This window comes from Euprymna scolopes, chromosome 38 (genome assembly GCF_053919585.1).
Source record: "Euprymna scolopes isolate OS-2025 chromosome 38, ASM5391958v1, whole genome shotgun sequence".
In the NCBI taxonomy this organism is placed as follows: domain Eukaryota; kingdom Metazoa; phylum Mollusca; class Cephalopoda; order Sepiida; family Sepiolidae; genus Euprymna; species Euprymna scolopes.
The window spans coordinates 7299726-7311065 of NC_136519.1; the positions used below are offsets into that span (position 1 = coordinate 7299726).

General features: G+C 34.8%; 1 pseudogene; it reads right to left on the reverse strand.

Moving 5' to 3' along the window:
- Positions 1-2927: 2927 nt before the first annotated feature.
- On the reverse strand, positions 2928-3044 carry LOC145263313 (5S ribosomal RNA; annotated as a pseudogene).
- Between the last annotated feature and the right edge of the window lie 8296 nt (positions 3045-11340).

An 11340-nucleotide genomic window follows, 5' to 3' on the forward strand; every position in this document is an offset into this window, starting at 1 on the left:
AAAAGTTTTAAAATAAAGGCGCAGTATTGTTTCGTTTAGAGGGACAAATTTATCGTTCCACCCTGTAATAAATTGTATAAAATACATTTGTAATTTGTATTGCAATGTTTGCTTATATTACACGCAATACTTTCGTCAATACTAAAATGTCTGATGTTGCTGGAATGCAGCTATTATGGTTTAAATTACTTATTCATAAAAAAAATTTACACTTAAAGCAATAAGACGCAAGACCATTAAATGTGTGAGGAAAAAGGGGTGTCATTTTTGGTCAAAAATGATAAATTTTCTAAACTGCTCTTAACTAGAATCATCTCAGTCACCACAATACCACATTTACATTAGAGCCGTCCTACTTAAAATGATCCTAAATTGATTGGGAATTTTGGATCAGTTAGTTTGCAAAGACCCCAAAATTAGCAAAACAAAAGGGATACTTTCCGGTTGACTTTTGATGCAAGTGGCGTCTGTAAACAAACATAATAAAACCGAGTTATTTGGGTTTTCATCACAAAGTCGATTTTTCAAATAAGGAAATTATTAATTTAAGACGGGGGGGGGGCTTGCTCGATCGTAAAATACACTTAAATATATTTAAATTCATGTAGATTTCGTATTTATTATTACAGAATCAATTCTCTATTGAATATTATATTGTACCTAATAGATAATACTGATTTCAAAACTTAAAAAAAAAATGACCTGAGTGGCATCATCTAGAATCGAAACCAAAACATTCCAGCAGCGTTCCCTACCATTTAAGCTATCGACAGATAGATAAGAAAGATTTAAAATTAAACCGATTCAAGCTATGAATCAATTTGCGCATGCACAAAAGTAATAGAAATATGCCAGTAAGTTGAAATGAACATTTTGAATTTACACTTGCTGACATATTTCTGTACACGTTATTCATCCATCCACACAAAGATTTTACTCGCTATAAACCATCATTGGTGTCAATGGCGACGATTCGTGAAGAACGCAACAACTGATCAGTAATGACCATTCCGTCAAAAAGAGAGACCAGAAGATAGTGACAATTTATGAATACTTTCCATTTATCAGCGTGAATGCCGTCGGAGATCCATTTGCAGAAATTTGGCTTAAAACCGGTAGTCTCTAAAACAGATGCCAAGTGATGGTCAACCCCATCGAAAGGTTTGGGCTGATCCAAGTTGATTAGTGCAGCTTCCATGTCATCTTCTATCATCATCTAGGATTGTACGAATCAGATGCATGTTGTTCTAAATCGATCGCCCCTTCACAACATAGTTCTGCTCAAATTCGATCAATTCTCTAATAGCACCCTGCAACTCATTTAATAATATTTGGGCTAAAATCTTCAACTCTGTGTTTAAGAAAAATTATGATCCTATAGTCGTTTAGTTCCTCCCTGCCCTGCTTCTTCAGCAATGTGATCATTCCATTGGTGACTTGACCTAGGATCTAACCCTCGTCAAACCAATGGTTAAACACATCCAGCAAAATCGATACAAGTCAAATTCCAGAGATAATCATTAAAAAAAAAAATAATGTTCTTATGATTGGCTATTTTTAAATGAATATAAAAATAAAATGATTTAATCTATTATTTTATTATTTTTTTATTAATGTGGAAAGTGTAGTACCTGTTCTGTTATGTTGTCATAAAATCATCCTCCCAGGAATTACGTGAATTCACTTCTCAGATCTAAATTAATATTTTATGGCAAGATGACATCTTCTTCGCACTACAGCTCTAAGACGATACGGCAGGTATAATTACATTAAGTGAATATACACCCGCTGTTATACAATGATCGACAACGTATTGTCAACAAGGTCAAATATATATTACAATTCCAGATGCAGGAATTGCAGGGATTATCGGTTTCTTGTGTGATTTCCGAAAACAGTTGTTCTGGAAGATGTTCGCCTTGTTTAAAAATCAGTTTAGCAGAGGTGAGGTGCTCTTTCCTTTTTTTTTTTTTTTTTTTTTTTTTTTGTTAATCAAAATTTACTTCATCCAATATTTGAGTTCCTTTATTTGAAAGTTCTTTTGTGGGTGTTTATATAGAACCTCTCCTCTTAAATAAAGTGTACAAAAAGCAACATAAATTAAATTCACTGATGCAAATTGCCAAACATCTTATTCAGAATATTTTCAACAATTTATTTCTTATTATCTTACTGTTGTTTTTTTTATATATTAACTTTTGTATATATTAAATTTTTGATATATCAATTTTTGTATATATTAAATTTTTGATATATTAATTTTTGTATATATTAAATTTTTGATATATTAAATTTTTTATATATTAAATATTAATATATTTAAATATTAACATCGATTTTAATAACACATAAACATTAAAGTTTACATAAATACGTATAATGTAGACATGTAAATAAGCATTTATTAATCGCTTCTGTATTTAATCAGCTTTGCAAAATCTGATTTAAAAAAAATCACCTTCAAATCTAAATTAACATTTTATAGCAGCAACGGCTTTTCTATATTGTTATATGAAAGCGAAACTTGACATCTTGAAATCAGTCAAGAGATGAAAATAGATGCGTTTGATTCCAAAATGCCTTATAAAAGATCCTAGGGTTCAAATGAAGCAATTAAATTATTAATTTAATTTTAACGACCACAATACCCAATAGGTAGTATCGTTAATAATCTGCAAACGGTGACTCGGACATATTCTAACATTGCCGCCAGAAAGATTTGCCAACTATATGCGCTAATGGACCATGGGCGCCCTCAGTCTTTGACAGACTAGGGTTACCCACGAAGGGGTGTCTGCGCGAGAAAGTCTTATTGGCAGGAGGTGCGCAATCTCCAACCACATTCCTCCTGAGTCGAAATTGTTAAATACCAGTGGCAAGTGAAGTGTACAAGACGACTAGAAACAAATGCTGAGATAAGCAGAGAGCACATACAGCGCCTAGAATTCCCAAATGGTCACCCATCTAGTACTAACCAGGTTCGCCATTGCTTAACTGCGGTGATCTGACGAGAACCGATGTGTCAACGCAATTATGCCGTATATGCGCCAATGGACCATTAATGGAAAAAAAAAGAAGAGGAAAACCAAAAAATGAACTCGGAACAAACAACCGAGAGAGATTTGGTTGCAACATACAGAAGCTGGAAGGATGCTGTGGATCTGACTTCAGATCGAAAACGATGGTTTACTTTCATTCCCTCGCGCGTCATAAGACGCCAAAGTTCCTAAATCTATATAACTCATGTTTCGGTTTGAAACAACAATTTAATTCGCAAATTCTTGGTTCAATATGAACGATAGAGATCACATGTTAATGACATGAAAACATTTTTTTCTTCGGTTTTTGGTCAAATGGCATCATTTGTACTATGGAATTGACGATATGGAATTCATATCCATTAAATATGCCGAGTGAATCGATGAACCTAATAGATCCTAAGCTATCTACCAAACTCCAGCCCCTGTTCCATTATATCCATGTGGCATCCCTGCGGATGCTTTGCTTGAATTTCTTAATCTAAGTAAGAAATTACGTCCTCCATTTAATTTATAATTAGAAAATTATAGAAATCAAAAACAAAAATACTAATAAGGGGTTCTGGACTTGAAATAGCAGTGCACAACAGTCCACATTGGAACGCCGGGTATGCCTTGAGGAAGTTAAAGACTAATAATTAATAATTAAAAAAATTATTTCAATGCATTTCATATTACTTACAGCTAAGCATCATTGAGAAAGAAGTCCCCTTGCCACCATATGGAACCATCAGAAACACTGTTGCAACAGCACTATATATAAGTAGATGCGGTGATGGTTTCCAACCAGGTATACGAGTACCCATATCTATAGCTATCAGATTGAGTAATCGAATATATATCCCGCATTTTGCTAATCCCTACCTTCTGATGAGAAGGAAAGTATTTCTTCAAAACTCCACGGATTAAGGACTATCCACTTATTTTTTGCTTCCTTTTTAAAATGAAATATGTTTTTAACTCTTTTTTAAAATGTTTTTTAACATGTTTTATTAATTACTTGTTCTTACTGCCCGAAAAAAAAAACAATTTTACTTATTTCAGCTGTTTTGAAAACTTTCCAATCGGATTATATGCATCGTCACGCTGGACTTATTTTGGAATACATTCTATCTAAAGAACTATTTTGCATTTTGGATCAAATCTAGAGGAGTTTTATTCAAGCTGAAATATTATGCGCAGTTTGTTTTTATAAATCCAACTTTTTTTCACTCTTTATTTGACAATTTATGACTACAATGAATTGTGGTTTCACTTAATTCCGTAACTAGCAAATTCTAGCATTGCTACAAATATAATTTGCTGATTTCTTTATGTCCTCTGATGAGAAGAATAACAAGAATAGCATTCTTTGAAACTCCACGGAATAAGAACTTTGTAAATTGTTTTGTTGGAGTATTCAGTCGAACAATAAATTTTGATTGTAAAGTTCAACTTAAGTTTTAATTTCTTTTCTCTTATATATATATATATATATATATATATATATATATATATATATATATGACCAAGATGCAGTTCCTCACCCTCTTTATTGTCCAGACCTTGCTCCCTGTGACTTTTGGTTATTCCATAAGCTCACGGAAAACCTTAAAGGCTGTCGTTATCAGACAATTGATGAGGTGAAAGAGGCTGTGACGAGGGTCATTGACATGCTCACACAAGAGGACTTCCATGTGGCTTTCCAGAAGTTGTTGGAACAGCACAACAAGTGCATTGCAGCCGGAGGAGATTACTTCAAATGGGACCAGAGTTTCATGTGTGTACTATTACTAAAAGTGCCCATACGAAAAAAGTCTGGAAACTTATTGAAGGCGCTTCGTAGTCCTATGGAAATTGCAAAAGTCGCATTACTTTTATATTCACACTTTTCTCTTTCCGATAAACTGCACAAGAATCCTGATTCTCTAGGGAGGATTATGTAAGCGGAAGCAATCACCGATGGTGATGATCTTCACTCCAATATTTATAGATTCATTTGGAGATGTATTATTGATAAACATGAAGAACGCAGAGAAGTCGACATTACTGAAATAAAGGTATTGGACGAAATACAAACATAGGGTGCTACCAGTGACCGGAGCAAATTGAATATCGCACTTTTTTGCAAGACCATTATCATTTCAACCACCATACCATTAATTCAGCTGGAACTTTTGATCGCAAAATTAAGACAAACTCATAAATTCTATGCTATTTAATTCGTTTAATTTATTTAGATTTATTCTAAAAGTTTCAGGAATTTCTATAAGGAAGAAATACATTTTGTTTTCTTCTTCCAACTTAAAATTTAACCTTTCACAAACACACGCGCACACACACAAACACATACACATACATATATATAAGGAACGAAGAAGTACAGACGCACACAGACACACACACACATACACATATGCACACACACACACACAGGTACATATATATAAGGAATGAATACACACACATACACGCACACACGAACAAACACACACATGTACATATATATATATATATATATTAATGATGGGACGATTCAAATATTTTTCTGATACAATTACTGATGCTGTCTTAAATTCCCGATTCTGATACAATTATCGATTCTGATTCCCTTAAAATCCCTTAATGTGTTGTTGTAGATTTGTTGCTTTTTGTTTTGTTTATTTTCTTTTCAGAGTACCGTAAAACCCATGTACAAACGTAAAATAAATCTTATTATAAAATAGTATTGGTTTATATCTGTAACTTAAGTTACGTCACATTATTTTTTAATTTCCAAACATTTAAAGTTATTACCGGGAACAATTTGTAATCAAACCATAAAAAAAAATGGGATACAAAGGCAATCCAAATTTTCAAACAAATTTTCCACACCACCATTTTCTTTCTACTTTCTGAAAATCGGCATTCTTCCTTTCATTTATGTCTGTTGGTCTCCACATATGCAAATTCGTTATTCGCCAGCATCAGCAAAGTTAAGCAACGTTGAGCCTGGCGAGTCAGTGATCCGATTTTTTTTTTTTTTTAATAAAGAAAAGCTCTTTTGCAACTAAATTTTGTTCAGCAGCGTGGACTCCCAAGACGCAGGTGTTGGCATCAAACTAATTTTATAAATCCATCCTCTCTTAACTCAACTTACAATCTGTCGATTTCTCCTAAACATCACTCGAAAAAAAGGTTACAATACAACTTAAAAAGAAATTTCATCACAATCACTTTTCTTTGTTCTCTCTGCTTTCTGAAAATCGGCCCACTCCTTCCCATCAATAGTTTTGTTCATGTCAGTTGGCCTCCACATATGCAAATTAGTTATCCACACATGCAAATCAGTTCTAACTATAAAAATCTATAATTTTGAAAAGAAGCTTTTTTTTATTCTGGCAGATGGGCATGCACGACATTCTCGGTGTTTACAAACTTATGCAAAATTCCCCGTTAGCTGTTTTGATGCTCTATTTTTTTATGTAAACAAGTTGAACTCTGTACGGAATTTCGAATCGAACTTTTTACTTAATCCAAAGGGGTAGCTTGCTTGCATTCCATTAGTCATGACTGGAAAGAAGAAGTAAGTAATTCATAATTATATTTTTTGTATCATCTGTATTTAGAATTGAACCTTCAACCCCTAAAAGACTATCACTTAAAACTGATTATTACTTTCGTACTTTATATGTGATGTCACAGGTTCTTGCGGAGAGGATTTCCATTTGAAGATCCATAATTTTATTGTTCTGTTTTGTCCAACAATTTTATTGATGCTGTAGGTGATTAATTAAAATGGTTTAATAAAAAGTAAATCATAATTATTATATTCTGTTTCGACGGTATATAATAATATGAGAAAATACGCCGAGTGGGATGCATAAAAAAGAGGTTTATTAGTACTTCGCAATAATACAAATACAAAATGGCTACTTGCTTTTGAAGTTAGATAAATGTAAATGAAAGTAAAAGAAAAAGGAACTTAGCGTGTGAGAGCTAAACGCTCGTCCCTGGGAAGCTTGGTTAACCGGAGTACACTTGTAGAGTGTAAGATGCAAGACTGGTAGGACGCAAGACTGCAAACAAGACAAGACGCCCTACCTTAAAATAGTGGCTCTTTTATATCCTGTTTCGTATCCGGTTCGATACGTAGTTATGTCCCTTATAACACCTCCCCCTGAAGCTGAAATCTTCCCGATTTTAGCTTTAATACCGCTTCCGTTAAACGCCTGACGACTTTCCTTTTATGTGTGCTTTTCCTTTTGGTCAGAATTTCCTGTGGCAAAGAATTCTGTCCAGCCCATATGGTAGGCTCAAGGTATACATTCATGGGTCCGTGTATACACACCGGTTTTGGAATGTCAAATGTGTCACACAACGTTTCCATTGGGATTTCCTCTGTATTTTCCGAAATTCTGGAACGGATTTGATAAACATGTCTTTTACAGACAAAACTTGGGCCTTGAATAGTATTGACCATGTTTCCAATTCTTTTCTTAATGATACCGTCCACCTAATGATTTTTCTCAATTTGAAAATTTTTAAAATAAATTTTATCTCCTGGGGAATAGCACTTTACATTAAAGTTTTCTTTTCTAGCAACTTTCTTTTTATCCGGTAGGAGTCTATCGAAAATGGATCTAATTTTTCTGGCGAACATAAGTTCTGCAGGGGATGAATTTACATCATTGTTTCGATTTGGGGGTTACTCTGTAGATCGCTAGAAATGTTTGTATTGTCCGCTCATCTGTGTCAATGTTCATGTTTTTCTTTAATGCCCGCTTAAACATGTCCACAAATTTCTCTGACAACCCATTCAACCTCGGATAGTAAATAGGTATCGTGTTGTGTTGTATATCCAGTGAGTTGCAGAATTCTTTAAATTCGTAACCTGTGAATGCTGTACCATTGTCACTCACTATGGTCTTTGGTACACCAAACCGGCTGAAAATTTCGTCAAGTGCACTTACAGTGTTCCTTGATGTTGGATGTCTGATCTTGAATATCTCCGGCCATTTGGAGAAAGAATCCACTACAATTAATTTAAAAAAAAAAACATTTAGGGGTCCGGCATAATCAATATGCAGACGTGACCAGGGCAAATTTGTATTCGGCCATGGGTTCGTTTTTACCGGAGGATCTCGTGCTGCTAATTGACATCCTTTGCACGCTTTGACACAGTTTTCCACCTCTTCATCAATACCAGGCCAATACACGTAACCCCTACTTAGGGATTTCATCCTTGAAATGCCAGGATGACTTGTGTGAAATTCCTTTAGCATTTTTTTCGTAATATCTGTGGAATTACGATTCTATCAGCATACATGAGTACATCTTCGCAAATGGAAAAAGGTGTAATTTGTCCTTTTTATTTCTTTCCGTCCTACTTGGTTTTTCATTTTCTTTATGAAAACGTCTTTTGCAGTTTCTCTTTAAATCTCTTCTAGAGTTACCGGGAGTTCACAGATCATATTGCACATTGAATTTGAGCATTCGCTTTCATCTTTAAGAACTGCAATTACCGTCTCTTCGAAACTTTCATTTCTTTTTGGAATCAACCTTGACAGTGCATCCGCGTGTCCTAACTTTTTTGATGACACATGTTCCATCTTAAACTGATAGTTTAAGAGAGTTACAGCCCATCGTATAGTCGATTTGCGGTATGCGAAGGGATGCCTTTCTTTAATCCAAATATCGTGATTAACGGTTTATGATCCGTCTGTAATATGAAGTTTCGTCCATGGAGAAAACGGTTAAACTTTTTGACTCCAAATATTATCGAGAGAGCCTCCTTTTCAATCTGGCTGTAGTTTTTCTCAGCTGCAACCAAAGTTCTTGACGCGTGAGCGATTGCTTTTGTTGTTCCATCCTCATACTTATTGAGTAATACAGCATCAACTCCATGGTCACTAGCGTCCGTTGCCAGTACCATCTCTTTTCTGGATCGAAATGCGCTACAGTAGACAGTAGACATTTCTTAATTTTCTACATTCACATTCCTTTGTCCAATTCCATCTACTGCCTTTTTTTAGTAGCTCGTTAAGAGGAGCTCTCAAATTATGGACATTAGGGATGTATATCGCATAATATTGTACCAATCCCAAAAATGACTGCAGTTTTGGTACTGAGTCTGGGGCAGGCATCTTTTCGATTGCTTCGGTCCCTTGTGGATCTGACCTTCGTAAATTATTTGACCTAGGTATTTGATCCTTTTCATGAAGAAATTGCATTTCTCCGGACTCAATCTGAAACCAAACACCTCCATTCTCTTAAGTACTTCTCTGACGTGCTTCTTGGGCTCTTGCAAGTTACTGATCTCTATCAAGACATCGTCAAGGTATGTCATTACAAATTCCAACTCTGTGAGCATCGTATCCATTATCTGTTGGAAGAAAGCAGGGGCGACCTTTAAGCCGGAAGCAAGCCTCTTTAACTTTAAGATACCCTTATGCGTGTCAATGCACAGGTACTTTGAGCATTCCTCTTTGACCTTGATTTGCAAGTACGCGTCCAAGAGGTCTTCTTCGAAAAAAAAAATTTCCTCCGTTTAGTTTGGAGAATAGATCTTCTGCCGACAGAAGGGGATAATTGTGGTCCTTTAAACAATCATTCAGGCCCGTTGAGAAATCAGCACAGACTCTGATTTTATTATTCTTTTTCTTCCCATATACAGTCGGGCTGGCCCAATCCGTATGGTCAACTTTTTCAATAACATCTAACTGTTGAAGTCTCTCCAATTCCTTCTCGATTGCATTCATCGATGAAAATGGTACATTTCTTTTAGGTTTGAACACTGGGGTGGCATCTTTCTTCACTTCAAATTTGCTTTCTATTTTCACACAGTGTCTCAATCCTTCGACAAAAACTCTTGGGAATTCTGCTTTTACATCGTCCAGGAAGCTTTCCACTTGGTTCGATTTCTCTGTGTTCAACCTATTAATAAAAGAATTAACTGGTCGTTCCCATAAGTTAAATAGGACAAACCAATCCACTCCAAATAGACTTGTGTTCCTTCCTGGTACCACGTACACTTTGGACTTGCGTGTTTGACCACCAAATGTCATGTTGCACCTCAGTTCTCCTTTTAATTCCAACTTTTTGCCGCACATGCTCTTCGCCATCTTGCTGGTTTCCCTAAGTTCAGGTCAACCGATTCTTCTCCAGATTTCGTCATCTATGATGCTGATGTCCGCACCACTATCCAGGAGTAATGTTACAAGATGTTCATTTATGTGAACATCGACATACTTATGCCTTTCGCAACTTTTCTCTTTCCTTGTGTGAAGCGAATTTACTTTGTCAGTCCTTCGCTTTTTCTTCTGGTCACAGCACGTTCCCTTGCGGCCTCTGAATCCACATTCGTAACATATCCTATTCCTGAACCAGCAGATCTTTTTGGTGTGTCTCGTACTTCCGCAGCATCCACAATTTTGGTCCTTGTGCATTCTGTGGGTCTTTTGTTCTTGGGTCTTGTACGTTCTAGAGGTCCTTTGTCTTTTTACATGTTGTACCTTGTAAACGCTTTTTTCTTCAATACAGATGTTGTCTCTCTTGATATTAATGAGACGTTAACATTCCTCGGTAACTTTTTGTAAAGTTATATTTGGGCCCGACTCCATAATTGTCAGGATCCGGGATCTGATATCTTTGTCCCTTGGTGCTGTGAGTCCCTGCACAAAGATCAAGCATTTAAATAAATCCACAGAAATTCCATTTAATTTGAATGATTCACATAAGCAATTTCATTTAATTTAAATGATTCACATAAGAAATTTCATTTAATTTAAATGATTCACATAAGCAATTTCATTAAATTTAAATGATTCACATAAGAAATTTCATTTAATTTAAATGATTCACATAAGCAATTTCATTAAATTTAAATGATTCACATAAGAAATTTCATTTAATTTAAATGATTCACATAAGCAATTTCATTAAATTTAAATGATTCACATAAGAAATTTCATTTAATTTAAATGATTCACATAAGCAATTTCATTAAATTTAAATGATTCACATAAGAAATTTCATTTAATTTAAATGATTCACATAAGAAATTTCATTTAATTTAAATGATTCACATAAGCAATTTACAGTACAAGCATACTCTAGATAGTCTTCAGATTCCGATTTCTGTAAATTTAAACATTTATATTTAGAGTGAAAAGGTTATCTCTTTTATCAAATATTCTAGATAAAGTATTGATTGTCTCTTCAAAGGTCACTTCTTCCGGTGTTTTGGGTAAAATTAAATTAGCATACTTAGTGTTTTCGTCAGTACCCAGTTTTTGAAGTAACAGCGTAACTTTTTCTTCGTCGGTTCAGTCCGAACACCTTT